Below are 20,104 nucleotides of genomic sequence, written 5' to 3'. Positions count from 1 at the left end.
AGCCCTCTTAAGCCCCACACCGCTCTTGTTGCTGAAATAGCAACTACTTCCTTCCACGAACACCCTATCCCTCCCATGTATTGAAAAAACATGTCTGAAGGGTTGGGGGAGCTTAGGGTAAGAGGAACTCATTGGCCATACACACATGAAGTCTTTCTGAATATGGGGCACAAGGTAGGTGCAGAACAGACTGTTGAGGTGGTATTTCAGAGACTAAAGGAACAGCAGTGAAAAAAAAAATACCTAATTTGCCCCTAGGGGATCTAAGTCCTCTGCAATGCTCATTAAAACTTAACTTGGCTTTTTAAAGGTATTAGAAAACCCTTTTAAAAATTCTTTTCCAGTGTGACCTCACTCCAACTGACTGTCCTGCTTGGTTAAGCTTACCAAAGAGGGAATGGAATTTTTCTACCGCATTGCAAATGATTGTATAGACAAAGAGGAAGTTAAAAATCCTTTACTTATGATAAAATTGGTTGAGCAAGCATTGAGGTTCCAAATCTCCCTAATTAAGCTCTGAAATGGTTTCTGCATTCTTTTTTGAAACCAGAGGGAATTCCCTTGAAATGAACAAATATTTCATATGGTTAAGTATTCATTAAAATGAGCAATGGGCAATGAACAGAGTATCCAATATCAAGAGACAAACTGTGCAATGGAAATGGGTAGATATATAAGACATTACTAATCTAGGATTTTGGCAGCCTGACCACACCATCACCTGTTGCTTTATTTTGCTAATTATTCTTGCCATAATTTACTCAGCTGTGCCTATGACTCTCAAGCAGAAGGAAAGTCAAATCAAGACTAAGGCCATTAAGGGTCAGGTTACCTGCTTATGATACAAACAACCACTAAAGTAAAAGAAGATACACATTCTTATCAGAAATTTCAGAGGGTAAGACTTAGCTATTCTAAAAGTAAAGAAGAAAATAAATCCTTGTGCCCTTGTGCGACTGTTTTCGACACTGTGTAAGGTTCCAGTTCGACGCTTCTGTCTTCTATTAATCCTATCATGGAATCCAGTAAGGAAGCTGAATTGAAAATATGAGGATTTTCTTGATGATCCTAATTTATAGTTTCAAAAGTGATGCTTATTCCAATTAAGGTAAGATTAGTATAAAAGAAAATTTTATAGACAATATACTCTGAACAGAATTTTATTTTCCTTGACCCAATATACAATTAGTTTATATTATAAAATGTATACATAAACCTACAACTAAATAGTAAGGACAAATGGTACCTGTAATAGGAAAGAAAGCTAATGTGTGTGTCCCTCTTCATAATTAAAAGAGAGGATGTTCTTTTCATCTGACCATGTTTTTTTAAAATTATTTATTCACTTTACATCCAGACCTTAGACCCCTCTCTCCTCTCCTTCCAGCTCCACCCTCCCTCTCTCTTCACCCCATGCCCCTCCCCTACTCCCTGCCACCACCACCAACCCACCCCTGCTCTTCAAGCTGCATCAGGAACAAAGGTACCCTCTTCCCCTGTGATTTGGCAAGGCAGCCCCGCCTGGTGAAGTGCCTGATCATGCTATTAAAGGGCCAATCACCCAGAGCTGAAAATGAGCTCCATCATGTGAAGTGTCTTTTGGAAGGTTGTTTGCTACATCCTATACTCTAGAACTCACTTTGTTTTATCTGTTTTGTAAACCTTCAAGTCTGTTCCCAGTAATTTATTTCAAAGTCAGAATTAAGTTAGTTCGGTTTCTCTTTGTGGGCTGAACAAGGTATCAAAAGATGCAAATTTTGACAGCTATGTACCACAAAGGGCATCTCGTTTTTGACCACTCCTGCCATAACACCTATGAGAAGCAATACTCCGCCTAGTCTCACTTCTCTCAAGCAGAGTGTACAGCAATAAGTGTCAGCTAGTCTAGTACAAAATGCTTGAATTATGGAATCCATATTTTGAGCAATTTTCTCTTACAGTAAAGACACAGAATAAAGAGCTGGGCATCGTGGCACACACCTTTAATCCCAGCAGTCGGAAGACGGAGGGAGACTGATCTCTGTGAGTTCAAGTCCACGCCAGGCAGGGCTGTTACACAGATTAAACCATGACTGGAAAAAAATCAAAAACTAAATAAATAAATAAAATGTTTCTAGGAAAAATAATCGTTCAATGCCTTGGATATTTAAAAACACACTTGATTAGTGCTAGCTTTTAAAGCATCTGACCTTTTCTTTCCCATCGTCTGAATATACAATGAAATAGGAGGAAATTTAATTAAGGCATATAAAATTCTCACAGCATTTTAAGATGTATTATTTGTTTTGCTCAGATATAGGATACTTACCTAAGTGAGGTCAGGAGATGAATCAAGGGATACACACGGATCCAGAAGACCTGACACTGTGCAGCCCTCTCATAGCTCACTGTACCGTTACTGCTAGTACTCCTCCCATGACCAAAGACAGCAATTTACGTGCAAGTTTCCTTGCAGAGACAATTTCTAGACCATGGCTACAGACAACTCAACCATGCTGGGCCAGCAAGAAGATAGGTAGGGCTGCGGATGTAACTTCTAAGGAAAGTTAACCTGTGGAAATCGGAGAATATGAAAATATCAGTGAATGGAAAAATGAACGACTTGCAAACATACAAAATTGCTCTGATGGCTCCAAGTAGGGCAGTAGGCGTAGTTAATAATCACTCACAGTTATTGGTACATCACCAAATGATACTAACGAAAAATTGTGCTCCAAAAGGAATCACCTTAGGTTAAATTAGGGAATGCCAGCATCCAGTTTTGGCTTCCAGTGTGTCTTGAGACAAATCAAGTTAGTTCAAGTTACCTGACTAGTTGAATAGGCCCATAGGCAGATACAGCTTCTAAAATGCCCCAAGCATCTTTTTCCCTAAATTTTAATGTATATATTATATATTGTTTTCATAAATTGATTATGAATCATTTTATTTGGGTTCATGATATTCTTAAGAAAATTAAAGAGTATACCTTTTGTTGGTTATGAAATGACTCATAAAACTAAAACATAACATCTTCTTAGCCATTCTTGGTCAGAACATTCTCCACAGTAGAGTGGAGAGTGGGATATGACTTTCTCACATACTCTGGTGCCTCATATTTGACCACGTTCCCTGGATGGGGAGACCTGGTGGCACTCAGAGCAAGGATAGCAGGTTACCAAGAAGAGACTTGATACCCTATGAGCATATACAGGGGGAGGAAGTCTCCCTCAGGAACTGTCATAGGGGAGGGGAATAAGGGGAAAATGGGAGGGAGGGAAGAATGGGAGGAGACAAGGGATGGGAAACCATTGAGATGTAACAAGAACAAATTAATAAAATAATATATATCTTGGAAAAAATTAAAACATAACAATGGAACTACTGCCATACAATTCATCAGTAAAATGTAAATACATGTAAGGAACCCACTCTCTATCATGTTTTATCTGGCACTCAGCTTAAGTACAGAGCAGTGCATTTACATACACATAGCAAGAGACACATCAAAACAGTCACCTTATAAAATACTTGAACTACATTACTACAATATGTCTGTAAGGCCATGCGCACATGTATGCAAGTATGTGTACTGAACTCAAATATGCATTGGCATTTCTCTCTTCACAGCCTTCTAATCTCCAGTTTGACGAACATTCTGGAAGCTCTACCTTGGAAGGAGGCCCTGCAGCTACAGAAGAGTTGATCTGCCTTTCCAAGAACTAAGCCATGGATAGAGGCAGAAAAGAAATAATAACTTGAAACTTGTTATATGTAATTTTATTCAACACTTAAGAAAAAGAGATGTGGGCAATGAAGTGATAAATAGTATAAATTAGACTTGAAAAGGGGGGAACCGTACACTCTAGGTTACCATAGCATATCCTGATTCTCTGACTTGATTGTCTTCATAGTTGAAGAGTGGCACATAATGAAATATAAGCTCTCTGCTGACAGCCCCAAGTATTATTTCTGTGTGCTTCATCAGTATCATTAGCAGACACCATCCCCCCTGGGTGCCAGGGAAGCCTGCTTACCTGCAGTTCTCCAATTACCTATCTTAATTGGACATACAAGGACATTGGATGTTAGAGTATGAAAGCAATGGGACATGTGGGAATAAAATCCCAAAATAATATCTTACCCAATTATTATCCATTTCTCATGCTGAAAGTTACATTTGAGATACTCCTCCTTCACCAGGCATGGCTTACTAAAACACACTTTAGAGTTGCCTGAAAGGCTCTTTTATCCTTGAAAGTATCAATTCAAAGAATTGTATGTCCCTGGAGATAATTGATGCGAAGCCAATGTCACAGAGAGAACAATGCACTTCTTATATCAGGTCACAGGTGATTGTAAATGTCATAAGCTGATTTCCCCATTGATCAATTAAATTTCTGTACTTACCCCATTTTTAAAATATATAGGCATAATGTTAATTTCTTATGTAATTTACATAATGAAGAACATTATAATACCTTAAAGTCTATGTATTATTGATACTAAATTCCGGTGTATTTTATAACCTAACTGTAAAAGAGGAAATATATAGGAATATCTGTGACACAGAGAATCCTGACCCTGCACACGTCTCACTGCATCATTTCCAATGTGGATTTTTCTAGCTCACTACATTCTAAACGGCCTCCAGATTTAATAAAATGCAAATGTTTAATGTAATAGCTCTTCAATCATACTTTCTAATATAAAGAAACACTTAGGGGCTGAGAAATGCTTCACTCAGGAAAGTGCCTGCTCAGTAAGCCTGGGGATCTGAGTTCAGAACACAGCACATGTGCAAGCTAGCACTACTGTGCATCTGAGCAGTAGGTCTGGGAGCTCATGGGCCAGCCAGCCTTCAGGAACAGAAAGTAAGGAGGACAGTGGTGAAGGAACCCACACAGCACAGCCCTCTAACCTCAGCATAGACGCGCACATGCTGCACCTGAACTCACAAATATATGTTCCCACACGAACCTGAACCCCCAACACACACACACACACACACACACACACACACACACACACACACACACACACACACATTCAGTACACAGAGCAACATACACAATAAAAGAAACATTTTCCTGTAAAACCTTTCCAGTATGTCTCATTTCCTTGTGCCGCTAATAAAAGTATTAAAAATCGTAATTGACAATGACTCATCAATAGAATTTATCCAAGATAATTGTGTATGAAGGCATGGACTAGGTCCATCATATGACTACTTAGTTCTCAAAATGACTAATCAAAGTACATATGTAGCGACTTTGGATTGAATAAACAATCCTGAAACAGAGTAGATGTCAGGTGTGTGCAATAAGGTGCAGAAGGGCTCAGACAGGCAAGTAAACTTAAGATTTTGAAAATAAAATCTAAAATGTGTCAGACTGTTGTCTTTTGAACTTTTAGAGTGTAGGTCAAAAGAAAAACGCCTGTGTACATGACAGGGACAATGATTGCACGGCTCACATGTCTGTGCACATCAGGGCATGTGTAAATTGCATGGTGCCACGGCTCACACATCCATCTACAACATAGTATTATTTTGATTGTACTCTAAGCTAAATATTTTTATGAGACTGAATCTTCCTTAGTTTTTTAGTAATATTAGAAATGACAATAAAAGTTAACTAAATTAAACACCAAACTTGGGATAAATTTATTCATTCTTTAGGTTACAAAAATATTTTTGTGGAAACTGTAACTGTCATAGTGAAATCCTATTTGGGTTTAATTTAAAACCTTCCCTTTATTGAAAAAAAACGAATCAAATTGAATAGAAAATACCTTAGAACATGACACAGTGCCCAGAAGAATATAAATAAAAGCCATTGCTTTAAGAGTGATTTTTAAAATCCTTTATATATAAATCATATCACTTATATTGAATATCCTAGAACTTGTGTATATTTTGGCTACAAGAAAAAAAAATAAAAGAAAAAGACTTCCACTTCTGTATCTTTGCAAATGTCTAATACATAAGTTCAATATTTAAATTATAATGGTTCATTACAGCTTTTCAGTAATTTTCCAGAAATGGAGACCATTCAGATTTTGTCACATGTTGTCTAAAAAGAAAACAAGGCACCGAATCTACAGTAGTAATTGGTGTGAGGTGACCCAGCAGTGTGCTCTTGCCACTTTCTCTGCTCTCACTGGTGGCAGGAGGCTTTGCCATTTCTCGTAGCAGACTTCTGCCCAGGCACATGCTGCCACCAGACCCTCACTGTTCTACCCTGCAGGTTGTTGAATGGAAAAATACAAGTTGATAATTCCTATCATAGAGAAGAGGGATCCATGGGGTAAAGATTGAACACCTCTCAAGTTGTCTATTCTGTTGTGGACTCTTGTACCTTTTAGTGATAAAGCGAAACTGAAGAAAATGAGGTCAGAAGTACCCTAAATAACGATGCTGAAGCCTAAGAAGTGTGAGTTAAACCTAACAGGTGGAGTGGTTCTCATAATCTCTCTCTCTCTCTCTCTCTCTCTCTCTCTCTCTCTCTCTCTCTCTCTCTTTCTCTCTCTCTCTCTCTCTTCCCCCCCCCCCGTGTGTGTGTGTGTGTCTCTGTGTGTGTGTACAACAAATGCCTGTCCCCCTAAATGTATAATGTCTTTTTGTATATGTAAGTAGAAATTTTTGCTTCGAGAGAACATATTATGGCCATTCTCACTTTGTGTGTATGTATGTTGTGTGACTGATTCATGCATGTGAACATACAGGTTCACGCAACTGAGGATATACCCGACAAGGCATCAGATATCTTCCTGTGGCACACTACTGAGAATAGCATCCCTTACTAAGCAAGAAGCTTATGTTTTGCTAGGCTGGCTGGCTACTTTCTCAGGACCTGGCTGTCTCCATCATCTACTTTTGCAAAAGTAGTGCTACAGGGACATGCATCCATACCTGGATTTTACACAGTTTCTTGGCACAAAAATAAATACTAAATAAATAAATAAATAAATAAATAAATAAACAAATAAATAAATGGGTCCTGATGCTTCTAGAGCAGGGACTCTTACACACTGAGCCACCTCCCCTTGAGAATTTCTTATATTTGATAGTTAATTTTAAGAACAGATATTGATGTTCTTTTCGAAGAAAAATGCATCTATTATATATGAGGATATATGTGTTGGAGGTTGATCTGATGTATTCTGATGATAATTACTGCCTTGTAAGATCTAGTTACTGCCCTGAACCTTGCCTCCCTGATTGGATGAATAAAATATACCTGGGCAAGGCAGAAGGAAAGGGCAGAGTGAAGGTTTCTGGGCTTTGGGCAGAGAGGATCTTGGGAGAGAGAGACTGGATTAAGGGGGAGGGGTGGGGAAGGAGAAGACTCACCATGGGATAAGAACAAAGCCATGGGGGCCCAGAGGAGGAATTCTCATGGAATTCCTCATGGAAAGAGATGGAGAACATTAGCATATATTTTGTGATTATGTATGGGAGGCAGCCCAAATAGAAATTTCTGGAAACATCTGCAACGGGATGGAGACTGGGAGATAGAGGAGGATAGTGTAGGAGCTAAAAATCTGACTTGCCCCAAGTAAAGGTTTATTCTAAAACACATCAGGTGTCTGTGTTTTCATTTATTGTTTGCAAGTTAGAAAATACTGCCATAATAGTTAGCCTAATAATAAACATTTATAATGCCGTAATTCTAAATCAACCACAGCAGAAATGCTTTCACCAGAACATACAGTCTGTGTGCTTTAAGTAGCTCAGCCATGCATTACTGAGAAAAGTCAACATTTCCATTGCGGCGGATGATCTGTACATTCGCAGTATCTACCGTTATTCGTGTTCGTACCACATTTAAGTGTTTTGTATTTCAGTAATTATTTAGTAGAAAATTTATTTTCAAATATCTATAAAAAATTATAAGTGCTTGTGCATTTCCACTAAGTGTAACCAATTTTGTTCAAGATAAATATAGCCTCTGCTAAATGTTCCCTGGTCCAAGAACCAGTGGGATGAATATACACTGAAGAAGGAGGCCTTGTGTGTCACTAGGGTGAGAACACTGGTAGTCAGGGTTTTGTTCGTAAACGTATTCCAGGCTGTCTCCTGAAATAATCTCATCATGGCTGCAATTTCTTCATTTGGTCAATGAGTGTCTCTTAGTGTAAACTTGGCCACATCTTGCTCTAAAGTATCTCTGAAATTCCTTTATTTTCTTCCAGGACCTTTCAAAAATATATTTGTGTATTATAGATGAGTCTTTTCCATCACAATAATGTTCTGCAGGTTTCACTGCGAAGGGACCATGAAGTCATTCAACTATGAAAAGAGGCTGTACATTTGCATTTGAGATCTTTTTCTTTGTATAGAGTAACAAATTTCACCACATAACTATAAATCAGTTTATCGTGTTCAGAAAGTGACAGGCATTACTATTAATTATTGCTTCTCTTCTTGTTTTATTTTACCCTTAATCTTATTAAATTTTCATAATAAAATATAGAGCAAAAGTAGAAGATAGTAGAATGTATCAGGCAGTATAATTCATTTTCAAAATAAAACTAAAAAACAAAAACAAAAACAAAAAAATACGACTTTTAAAATCTCTTATACCCACAACTACTTGTCCTTTTCTGAACTATATTGGCAAAACATTGGACAGATTATTTTCATTTTAAATATAGAGAATGGTATACATCTTTTTTAAAAAGTGGCCATAATGTAACTTTAATATTTACAAAGATGTCTTAGTAGAAGCAAACCTTTGGTAAGAGGTCGATAATCCTATTATCCCATACACATGGAAATTAATAAAGATCCAAATATGTTTCACAGATTGTTACTGACTGTACTTAAATCTCTTTTGTCAACCAAGCTCTTATTCTTCTCACAGGAAAATCTTCTATCTTTACAATTGCTTGTTAAAAAACATTCTCACTCCTTATACAGCAATCAAATTCCCACCATTTGAATTTGCTGAGACAAGTGTGTGTGTGTGTGTGTGAGAGAGAGAGAGAGAGAGAGAGAGAGAGAGAGAGAGAGAGAGACTTCTCTATCCTCTATATTTCCTATTCTTTGGATCTAGAGGCTTGGCTTGAGCAAGGTTAGCTTTAACATTTCATGTTTAAATAGACCATGTCATTGTGAAGTATTCTTCAATAGTAAAACCCTCAATTTTGGACATAACTGAATTTTAGTTAAAAAGTATCATTTTTGGAAAACAGATACATGAAATCCTATCTTGACTTTGCTTCCATCTGCAAGTGAGCTGTAGGCAAACTCATTTCTCAGCATCTTGCTCTCTGCGACAATAAAATACAGACAATAAAGATGATAACTAAGCATTCCAGTGGAGACTAAATGCAAACTACTTTATACAGTGTTCGGTGCATAACAAGCATGCTCAGTAGGTACTGACCATTACCATATTACCAGATAGGTGAATGTGATTGTGAGGATGGTTGTGTGGGGGAAAAATGACAATTTTTATCCATGCAGCAGCTACATTGACAAGTCTAGTAAAGATGGGGTTTCAATACCTAATATAAAAGTTGAAATGTGAGTGCACTAAAAGGTTCAAATATATCAGAGACCCGGTAATGAAAGTGACAGCCTTTTGTTTGCAGGTCAGTGATTGAACACCTACAGGTTACCAGCACTCAAAAGAAAATGTCCCTCACCAGCTCTGTGAAATGTATAGTGTTTTCCTATGTACTGTTCTTGCTTACACTGTAGAGTATTGCACAAACATACACACACACAAAAGAGAAACACACACACACACACACACACACACACACACACACAATCATGCACACACAGGGCTCATTTCCTGACCTCACAAACAGTGATTTTTAATGAAACTTTTCTTTCTATCATAAAATCCTTCTATATTTTATGTCATTTCTATGGAAACATATTTGATTAATATGTTTTAAATCATTATCTCGAAAATGCCAATTAGCTAAGGATTTTGCACATGTTGTTAAATTATAAAATCCCTGTGATTAGGAAATGATGATAATTTGATATCAGATGAGCAATGGGCATTCATTCTAGGTCCTTAAGGAAACTACTTCTTAGCAAGAACTATTAAATAATGGCATGGTATGTTTCTTAGGATTTCTAAATTTTAAAAGTAAATTGGAAAACATACTGGAAAAAAAACTGTTCCTGAACAGATCTAGGGGAATGAGAGAAATGTTTTGTTTTGTTTTGTTTTGTTTTGTTTTTTTGTCTCCCTTTTTTGTAACATGGTATGCAGGTCAGGTATATAAAACTCATTCACCTACATTATGAGCAGGGCGAGTCAAATAGTAGCTTTGGTCCAAGTGTCACTGGGGAAAGTCTCACCTCCAGATCCCTGACCAAAAGCTGAATAATACCAATATGGAAATGTTGAGCAATGTCAATTGTTAAAGTCAGATTATGAGATTTTCGCTGCCATTCTAAAACTACTTACCCAGCCATTCAATGTTATTTCCACTTGCCAGATCAACACCCAAGAGCCATTTTGACATTTTTTTAAAAATCCCAATTATACATCCAACTGGTGATTTACAAAGCAAAAGCCGTCCTATTATTGGGCCTTAAAACCTCATTTGCCTTAGGGACGGATGGATGAAAGAAATTCTAGCTCTCTGCTAAGGGCTAATATTCCTACATTTCCACATCCCATTTAGGTCAGGCCGACTTTAGAATTATGACTTAAGCAGTATCACTTTCTAGAAGGTGCTTGGGTGCAGGAGCCATCGGGCTAGAATAGCATAATAAATGACACAGAAGGGAAGAGCCTGCTGCAGGCAGCCTCCTGTGTCACTTGCCAAAGGAAAATGGCTGTGAAAAGTGAATGCTTTTTTCCTCCTTCGATGGGCAAAGGATGGGAATTCAACAGTAAAATAGTAAATTGAGAGCCTGTTCTCTTACTCGTAGTAGAATATCTTTGTTGTCCTTTGCACGGAGAAGGTTAACAGCTGAGCCCAATTCTTTGTGCCAGGAACTTTACAGGCTGCCATTTGGTTAAGGTCTAATGGGCCTTCCGGGACCTGATCACTGGATGCTGTGCTCGCTGGAGCACGCTGCTCCACAGAGGGTCTGGAAAAGAATGTTTGACTTGGAGAGAGGGGGCTGCTGCGCCAACTGCTTTTCCACCTGCAGAAACAGAACCTTTGGGACAGTAGCGCTGCAGTTAGCAGGAGGCCAGTCTCAATCACACGGGATCCCAGGAATGAGAGAGGTGTTAAAGTAGCCAGCTCTTCTGTTTTGCCAAGGATTTTCAGGCCTTGCTGGTTTTGGCAAGGTTGTGAAATATCCCACTTCTCTCACTCTGAGCGTTTCCCTTTCCATTGCTTAGCGAGGGCTTTGGGGGATTGGAGTGACTAGTCCAAACAGAAAGACAGAATTGTAAAGGGTTGTGAGATTCACACCCCATGGTTCCCCCCCATAGGCCTTCAGCCAGCACTTGGCTGCTGTAGAGTTGAGAGACCCAGCAGCACTAAGAGGATCAGGTTGCCTACCACCCCAAACTCAGGGCTGGAAGGGGGAAGCTCCTAATGCCCCCAGTGGGTTAAAGCATGTGCAATACACGCACACGCACACACACACACACACACACACACACACACACACTTCCAATTGAGAACAGTGCAGCTTCACTGCACAAGTGCTGAAAGGCCTGTTTGTACATATTCAGGGAGAATCATCACCAAGGCCTGATGAAAGTGCCTCGTCATGTAAGATCCTGGAACACCTGCACCGGACTGTTGTACAAACAGGGACAATGTCTATATCCCATACCTCTTTCAAACTGTTAGTGGTGATAATACAAAAAACTACATTCAAGTAAAGTTGTGTGTGTGTGTGTGTGTGTGTGTGTGTGTGTGTGTGTGTGTATTTTGTTTTAAAAATACTTTATCTGTCCAATTCACTGACTCTAATTACATTGACAAAGCAGCTGCAGGTGTCACTACTTTTTTCTTGCAATTTTTATCATGCACAAACAAATGAGGAAGAAAAATCGTTTGAAAGCATGGTGTTTTGCAGTCATGGCCCACACTTTCGGTTACCTAATGGAACGGTCACCATGAGTGGCCCTCAGGAAGGAAGAGCTGACTTAAAATAATCAATGGAGACGTAAGATCGCCAATGAATGGACACTGACCACTAACGCGGTAGCATCTGTGGAAGTAGTTTTGATCAACTTCACTTAATTTTTGTATGCTCTAAATTTCCCCGGTTAAGTAAAATCTGTGACTTTAAATCTATCACTTTCACAACCACCCTAATCTCTGACCTAAATATATAATGAGGTAAAATAAACAATGGCTAAAAGCATAAAGCACAGAGATGAATTCTTAATAACAGGAAAATCAGAGTTAAAATCTGGAACACTAGACTATTATTTTAACAAACATTTATAGGTTAATAACAAGAAGGTAATATAAGTATAATTTTCATACGGGCTTGAGTAGACATAGGTAATATGCAGCTGAGAGTTCATGTATAAACTTAACTCAGCCACTGATCAAAATTGTCCTCCTTTCAAAAAGCCAGACTAAAATATGAAATATAGATTTGCCAGTTTTAGACCCAGCCAGCTTCTCATTCCACTCAATTCTTACTCATTGATTAGTAAATCCAATCAATGGCAATGACAATTTGAGAAGTAAATCCCTCCATCAAACCTGGAATCTTGCACAGTTCGGTCTTTGAAGTTCACCCTTGCCTTTCATCGCTACACATTTCAGTGCTGTGTAGGGTAAATGCATCATTTATTTTAATCCTGCCGAAATGGATGGATGAGCCTAAGAAACAATGCAAGCCCTTTCCCACAAAACCCTGTAATTCACTTTGAAGTGATAGCACTTTTCGGATTAAGATGTATACACTTTGCTTCTTTGACTAGTTGTCCTGTCTTTGGGTATTATATTAATAAGAAGTTAAAACAAAATGAAGTCACAAATGCCTTCTATTATAAGTCCTAAGAGTCTTAACCAAAATTCCACTAGAGCAGTCAACCAAGATGAATAACTATTTTGAAGGAAATAAAACTATCATTTAGTGACTATAGGCTCCAGTTTTCTCTTTAATCACTTGAGTTTGAGTGATGATCGATAAAATCAGTCTTGAAAAATATTTTCATTTATTATCACATTGCCAGCATTCAAATGAAAGAAGTTTGGAGTACTGCTGGAAAATAAATGAATAAACATAAATTCTGAACATGGTACTACTCTAAGCAATTAATTCCTCCAACATTTCATAACTTTTCATGAGGGCCTTTAAAAGAATAAATATTGTCAAAAAGATATGTGTAAAATGTACTTGTTTAGACTTATTTATGGTATGAATGCAATGCACTCTTCTGAAGAGTTATGCAAACATAAAACTCTATCGTACAATCTTTAGATATGAATTGTGAACTTATTTTATGTGGCGATTAACCTATAATTATTCACACTATAGAACAGGTTCAAAACAATGTGTCAAGGCTATTTAAAAACAATCTAACGCCTTCAAGCATTTCTTTCCTCATCTATACTTTTATTCTTTATGATTTGAAGATAAGATGCACCAAAGATTACAGATCAGCCAGTGTCTACAAAATTAAATCAAATTAAAATTATGTAAATATGCGAAAATTAAAAACAAACATTTCAACTCTAGGTTTTGAGTCAATTTGCAGTATGATATCTATGTACTTCTACTAAAAAGGTTTTAAATTAGTAGGTATTGATTTCTTCTATTTGAAATTTATCTAAATCCTTGATACAAAAGACACATACAATAGAGTATAAAAGATATAATAAAATACCCAAATTTCACTATACAATGTATTGATAACTTTGTACATGTACCATGTACATGCCTGGATTGGTTCATTCCCCCATGGTCTGTAAAATGAAGCTAACTTCTTCAGATATGATTTGGACTATCAAAGCAATGGCTGAGGGTTTGCTTAAGAATGAACAATCAGAGTTGGTGGCTAACACTATTAGGTAATAAATGGAGACTGGAGTATTACCCCTCCCTTTGAAGGTTCTCCCTATACTGTAGTAATGTTGAGTTCAATTCTTTATGCACCCTAGCAAGTCCAGTCCTTCCTCCCTCATTTCTTTTAATTGGTCCTTGTAGGCTTTGAACTTTTCCAAATCTACTTTATTTGGAGTTCTTTAATGCTTATACCTCCCTTCCAACCCACCTAGATAGGAGAGAAAAGAAGTTAATGGACACAGGAGAAGTACTCCTTACTCAGAGTCCACACTAGGGTGTTTTTCAGCTGGCAAAAGTCAAGGTTCCAAATGCGTCAGTTCCACTTCTAGTGGATAAACATCACCTGTTCTTTCACAAGTCTGTTTCTCATCCCATGCTTGAGGTCAAAACAAAAACATGCTTACATCCATTACATAAGATGTATAGACTGGGCCTTTTGGGCTTGGCGTTGATTCCTATTGTTTGGCTGTTCATCACTCCACTTTGAGACCCTCCTAGAGAGAATTGCTCCAGAGGAGACCTCAAGATACTGGTTTCTGGCTGCAGACCTGAGTTCCAGCTACTGAACTGCTGGTTTGATGTTTAACTGGTCTGCTGAAATCCTGCTGACTATGCCAGTGCAATTATGCCCAGGAACTGAGTCTAAGAAGCTCTATTTCTCCTGTTCCCATTAACCTCTTTTCTCTCCTATTTAGGATAAGTGGCTTGGAAGGGAGGTATACAATAAGCATTAAAGAACCCCAAATAAAGTAGGTTTGAAAAAATTCAAAACCTACAGGTCCTATTCTTATTTCTCCACATTTTACAAGATGTTTCTTTCTACCGTCTTGTTTTATTTGCTGTTATTTTGCATTGCAATTGTTTGCAAATACATATGTATACATGTATACATATATATATGTGTTATCATATTCATGGGTGTGTATTTATCCAAGCAAACATCTAGTCTTCCTATATGTTTTAATCAGTAGTTTCTCAAAGGAGTATTTTTCCTTCCTATAGTTCTGAGTTTATATTCTGTGACAGATAACTGAGGCCTAGACCTAACCTAAGCACAGTGTAGACTATCAGGAAAGACTCTAAGTTACTACAAGAAACAGAGTCACATTTCCTGTGACTTTCCTGTGAGATCAGAAAAGGCTCTGAAATGCTTTCATCTTTCCAGGGAGACTAAGCTACTACTTCTAAGCGTTGCCTAGAAACAGAAGCAGTTGGTAACCAGCCATTTATTGCCCGAATGACTCAAAGTATAGAAGTGAAGAATACAGGAGGAAGAATCCAGGCCAGAAAGTGTCACTCTAAATGATTTTACTTATGATATTAATATGTTAAATATGAGTGGGGCCAGACTTGGTAAGCATTGAAAATTGTAAGAGTCATGGGGCTTTCTAACAGAGAGAATCAGGGTCATAAGTACATGAGTTAAATACTGAAATGACAACTGTTATAGAATGAGCTAAGACATGAAAGATAAATACTGAAGACTTGGAGATGCCAGAATACTTTTATACTTTAAAAAATATTAATTATGAATATATGAACATCCTTTACAATGGCAGCCTATCTCTATTACTACTTAAAACAGGGATTTGCTCACATGAACATGGTTAGGCTCAAGCTTCACTAATATAATGGGAAATCTGATTCTATTTTTAATTGTAGAACTTCTGGTAACAAGGCTGAAATATTGGATCTGTTTAGTGGGCAATTAGTCTTTCCATTTCTGTGATTTACTGTTGGAGGTTTTTTTTTTTGTGCTACTATAACAAAAGACATGAGACTGGGTCATTTATAATACAAAAAAATTATCTCATACATTCTGGTGATTGGGAAGTCTAAGGTAATATTCTAGAGTCTGGTGATAAGTTTCTTGTTCCATCATCCTTTGTCAGAGGAGAAAAGAGAGGACAAGAGAGAGATAGATTGTAGAACAAAAAAAGATAGTGTCATCTTTCCATGATTGCTATAAAATACATGAGGGGAATAATTTAAATGGAGGGGAATAATTTAAATGGAAGATAGAATGGTTTGGACTCAAGATTTCAAATGTTTTCAGCCAATGTTCTTGTGGTTCCATTGCATAGACATATAGTGATATAGACTATTGTGGCTGCAAAAAAAAAACAATTGGCAGAGAACTGGGGCTGCTTACCTCACATAAGCCTGCATGAAGGGAAGGAGGGATGGGAGAAGGGTGAGGGAATACTGTGAGTAGGAGAGACAAGACCTTGTCCCCGCCCCTACTGATCCACTCTGTCTACTAGTCGGCACTTGCCTGTGGGGGTTCCCAGCCCCTAGCAGTCCATTCAATTACGAACCCACACATGAACGTATTGAAGGGTCTAATGCCTCAGTTGCTAATCACTTTACAAAATCCAACCAGATGGCAAATAACCCGTTGGTGTATAGGCTTTTAGCAGTGTTTTGGATCCAAACCATAAGGAAGACTGAATGTGTAGTGATCTAGGTGAGAGAAGCAAGGGAGAATGGGGAAATAGAAGGATCCAGAGGGTCCTAGAAACCTACAAGTAGAACATTATTATGGGCAGATCTGGGCCCAGAGGTCCTGCTCAAACTATGGCACCAGCCAAGAATGATAAGTGCAGTAAACTTTGAACCCCTACCCAGATCTAGCCAATGGACAGAACATTCTCCACAGTTGAGTGGAGAGTGGTGACTGACTTTCATATGAACTCTGGTGCCCAATATTTGACGACATCCTCTGGATGAGGACACCTGGCGGCAATCAGAGGAAGGATAGAAGGCTACCAAGAAGAGACTTGATACCCTTTGAGCATATACAGGGGGAAGAGGTCCTCCTCGGTCACAGTCATAGAGGAGGGGAGTAAGGGGAAAATGGGAGGGAGGGAGGAATGGGAGGATACAAGGGATGGGCTAACAATTTAGATGTAATATGAATAAATTAATACAATATATTAAAAAAGAAACTAATGTTTGAAATGATACTTCTCCCTTTATGCCATACCTCCTAACACTGATGCTCTAGAGTTAGGTGTCCAACATATGTTTTTGAGACACACACACAATTTATGCTATTCACAACATAGAATTCCCATTAACTGCTATAGACAACAGTTTGGATGGTTTGAGAAGTTGGGAAGTTGGATATGCCTTTGAAATTTAATAAAGAGATATGCAGCATCAAAAGTGCAAGAGTGGACACTCACATCCTCAGAAAACCTTAGGCAGTTAATGGTAGAAGGTAGAGGGTTGGCAATGTTGTTTCTCCACATTACACTATCTTCCAGTGCTGTTGTCTCTTAGAATGCCTAAACATCCCTGCTCATCATAGGTGCAGTCTTCTTCTTCTAAGGTCAGTTAAGAAACTACAGCTGGTGGACTTTCTGAACTTCAAGCCTCATCACATTGTCTCTTCCATTACCTGAGCATAAAACTCATATTACTTCCATAAACCTGGTCTCTCATCATTGCAGCTTATCCTATAAATTCCCCCATATAGTATTTTACGGTCCACCTTTCTTTTCTGATGTCATCTGATTTCAGCTCTTGGGCTAGATCTCCTGTCCTCTGGGATGTCTTAGCTAATGTTTGAAAACAGACCTAGCTATGCTTTCTGGGAAGCCCTCAGAGCACGCTGGGGCCCTTTGCAAACAATCTTAAGATTTAGCAGGATAGATTTGAATCCTCCACTAGAACTTGCCTTGGGGACACGTTTTTTCACTTCCAGGCTTTGTGGGCATCTGGATGCTGTCAAAGCATCACAGAACACAGAGTTAGAAGGAGGGTGGTGGTCTTCTCTGAGGACTGACGTAGTATTGACTGGGGAGAAGCATGAGGAAAATGTCTGGCAGCCGAGAGATCTATATCTTGATCAGAACGGAAGTTACACAAATGCATACGTGTATAACAATGCTCTAGCTGAGCTCTTGTGCATGTCACACTTTCTCTGCTTCATTGATGTTAGAGTTAGAGTTATTTCAAGGGAAAACTTAGTTCAGTGGAGGTAACATTGTGCTATTAGAGAGTGACATCACAGATCTGAGGGTGATGAGCTTGTCCTTGGAAAGGAGTAACAGCTAACATGGAGATTATTTCATTATTTTCATTTTATGTAAGTCTTGCAGAACTTCATCAAGTCTTATGTATGGTACATACAAATTGTATGTGTGTGTGTGTGTGTGTGTGTGTGTGTGTGATACAATTGAAATCATAATACACATGTGTGCCCTCTGTCTTCCTGTTTCTGATGAGAGAAACACATTTTCTCAAACCATGTTCCCTAGTTTCACATCAGACTCAGCTAAAATTCACCCACAGTATGTATATTTGTAATTAAGATTATATTAAAACACATGGAATGTAAGCATACATTTATTAGAAGCTTACAAAAATGAAATACAAAAAACTATAACATACATGTTTGAGATATTCATTTAACACGTATCTTTTATAAACAATTAGCTAGAATTATTTTCAGTGCAAAGTTTTTTTTTCACTTTCACGTATCTTAGACTCATGAAAAATCTCAATATGTCCTTCTTGCCCAGATCGATGATCTCCTAAAAGAAGGATTTAAATGGAAAATAAATTTAAAGACCTCTCCCGCAGGTGCTCATGAAACACTCCTGACTCTTCTAAAAGCTGGCTTCATAGACTTCACCCATTTTCACTTGAATTATTGATGAACAGTTTGGGTTTTATTTGCTGGACCCACTCCAATAATGAGCATTGTGAATCCAGGTAGGTGTAGCATCCAGTAGTGAAAGGTCCCTGTCTGCCTGGTGCTTGGCTGTGCTTCAGTTCACTAATACCAATCCACTGTGTGATGCAAAGCAAACCTATGTTTGAAACAGCAAAGCAGAAACAGGGATCTAGGACCCAGTCAACAACTTCACTCCATATCACTTAAGTAAACAACCTAAACTGCATTTTAATGGAATACTATTTATCCCAATTTGTAATTGTATTAATGACATCCAATAAAACACTTTCAAATAAAATGTGAACAAGGTTTTTTTCCCCCTTAAATTCTCTTTTCCAGGTATGAAGAGATTTATTTTCCAAAGACATGCTTCAGCAACTTAGAAGGTATTACATTTGGAGAGGGATTTTAGGGCAAACTTCCTCTACCAGCAGGTAAGGTCTAGAAACACATCACTCACTTGTGTCAATTTGTGACAGTTCAAGTTGCCAAAGGTATTTGGTAAACTTTAATCACTGTCAGAACTGTAAAGGTTACTGAGCAGCTTCAAATAAAATCAGCTACAACAATATTAGAAAAAAATGAGAGTGGGGGTGCAAGAAGATACACAGGCAGGTGTGTCTGTACGTGACACTGGATCCCTCACATACATCAATATTAAACTCAGCTATTCACACTGGTAACATAACAGTAATGACTCATTGTACAGGCTGAACACTGAGGAGGCCTCAGTAATAGATTTCCAGACAGTCTAGCTTTCTTATATATACTTTTGATGTTCCTAGAAATGTAGGGGAATTCCTTAATGGAATCAGAGAGCTTGGGGTCACCTTCTTGGAGTTCTAAGTCTCATTACAAAATAATTTAGAACTGATTCAAAACAATGCTTGAGGATGCGTTTATAAGCATTTAAAGAGAAACCTCAGGGTGGGGAGACTGTAGATCTCTGCAGCTGGCCAGAGCAAGAGTTAAGTCAACACAGAAATTATGATGAAAGAGAAGACCTTAGGGAAAATAAGGAAGCCCTATGTACCCCCAGCCGTACAGAGAGCATCCTTAGGCTTTTGCTTTGCTTTTTGTTTCCTCCAAAAGAGTCAATAAAGGAAATAAATACTCACACCTTTTTTGAGGTGAAAAGACCCTGACAGGACTCATGGTGGTTGTTAGGGAAGGCAGAAGAATTTGGGAAGAAAGAGTACTTTATCTCATTAAAATGATTGTTCCTCCTATTGACTTCAGGTAGACTTTCCTGAAGACTGGTTCCTTGGCCAGATGATTGAACTGGCCAGCTGAGTAAACTTTTCTGAAAGGGAACAATGTCATCTCTCCTCCTAGAGGCTGATTACACTCTTTTTTTTTTTCCCAAGCACATTTATTTATTTATTTATTTATTTTGTTTGTTTTTTTCTTTTTTTTTCCCTTTTATTGATTTATTCTTGTTACATCTCAATGGTTATCCCATTCCTTGTATCCTC

The sequence above is a fragment of the Acomys minous genome, assembly GCF_964271855.1.
Source record: "Acomys minous genome assembly, chromosome: 4".
Taxonomy (NCBI): Eukaryota; Metazoa; Chordata; class Mammalia; order Rodentia; family Muridae; genus Acomys; species Acomys minous.
The sequence above is the reverse complement of the archived record's forward strand: the minus strand, read 5'-3'. Positions refer to the sequence as shown.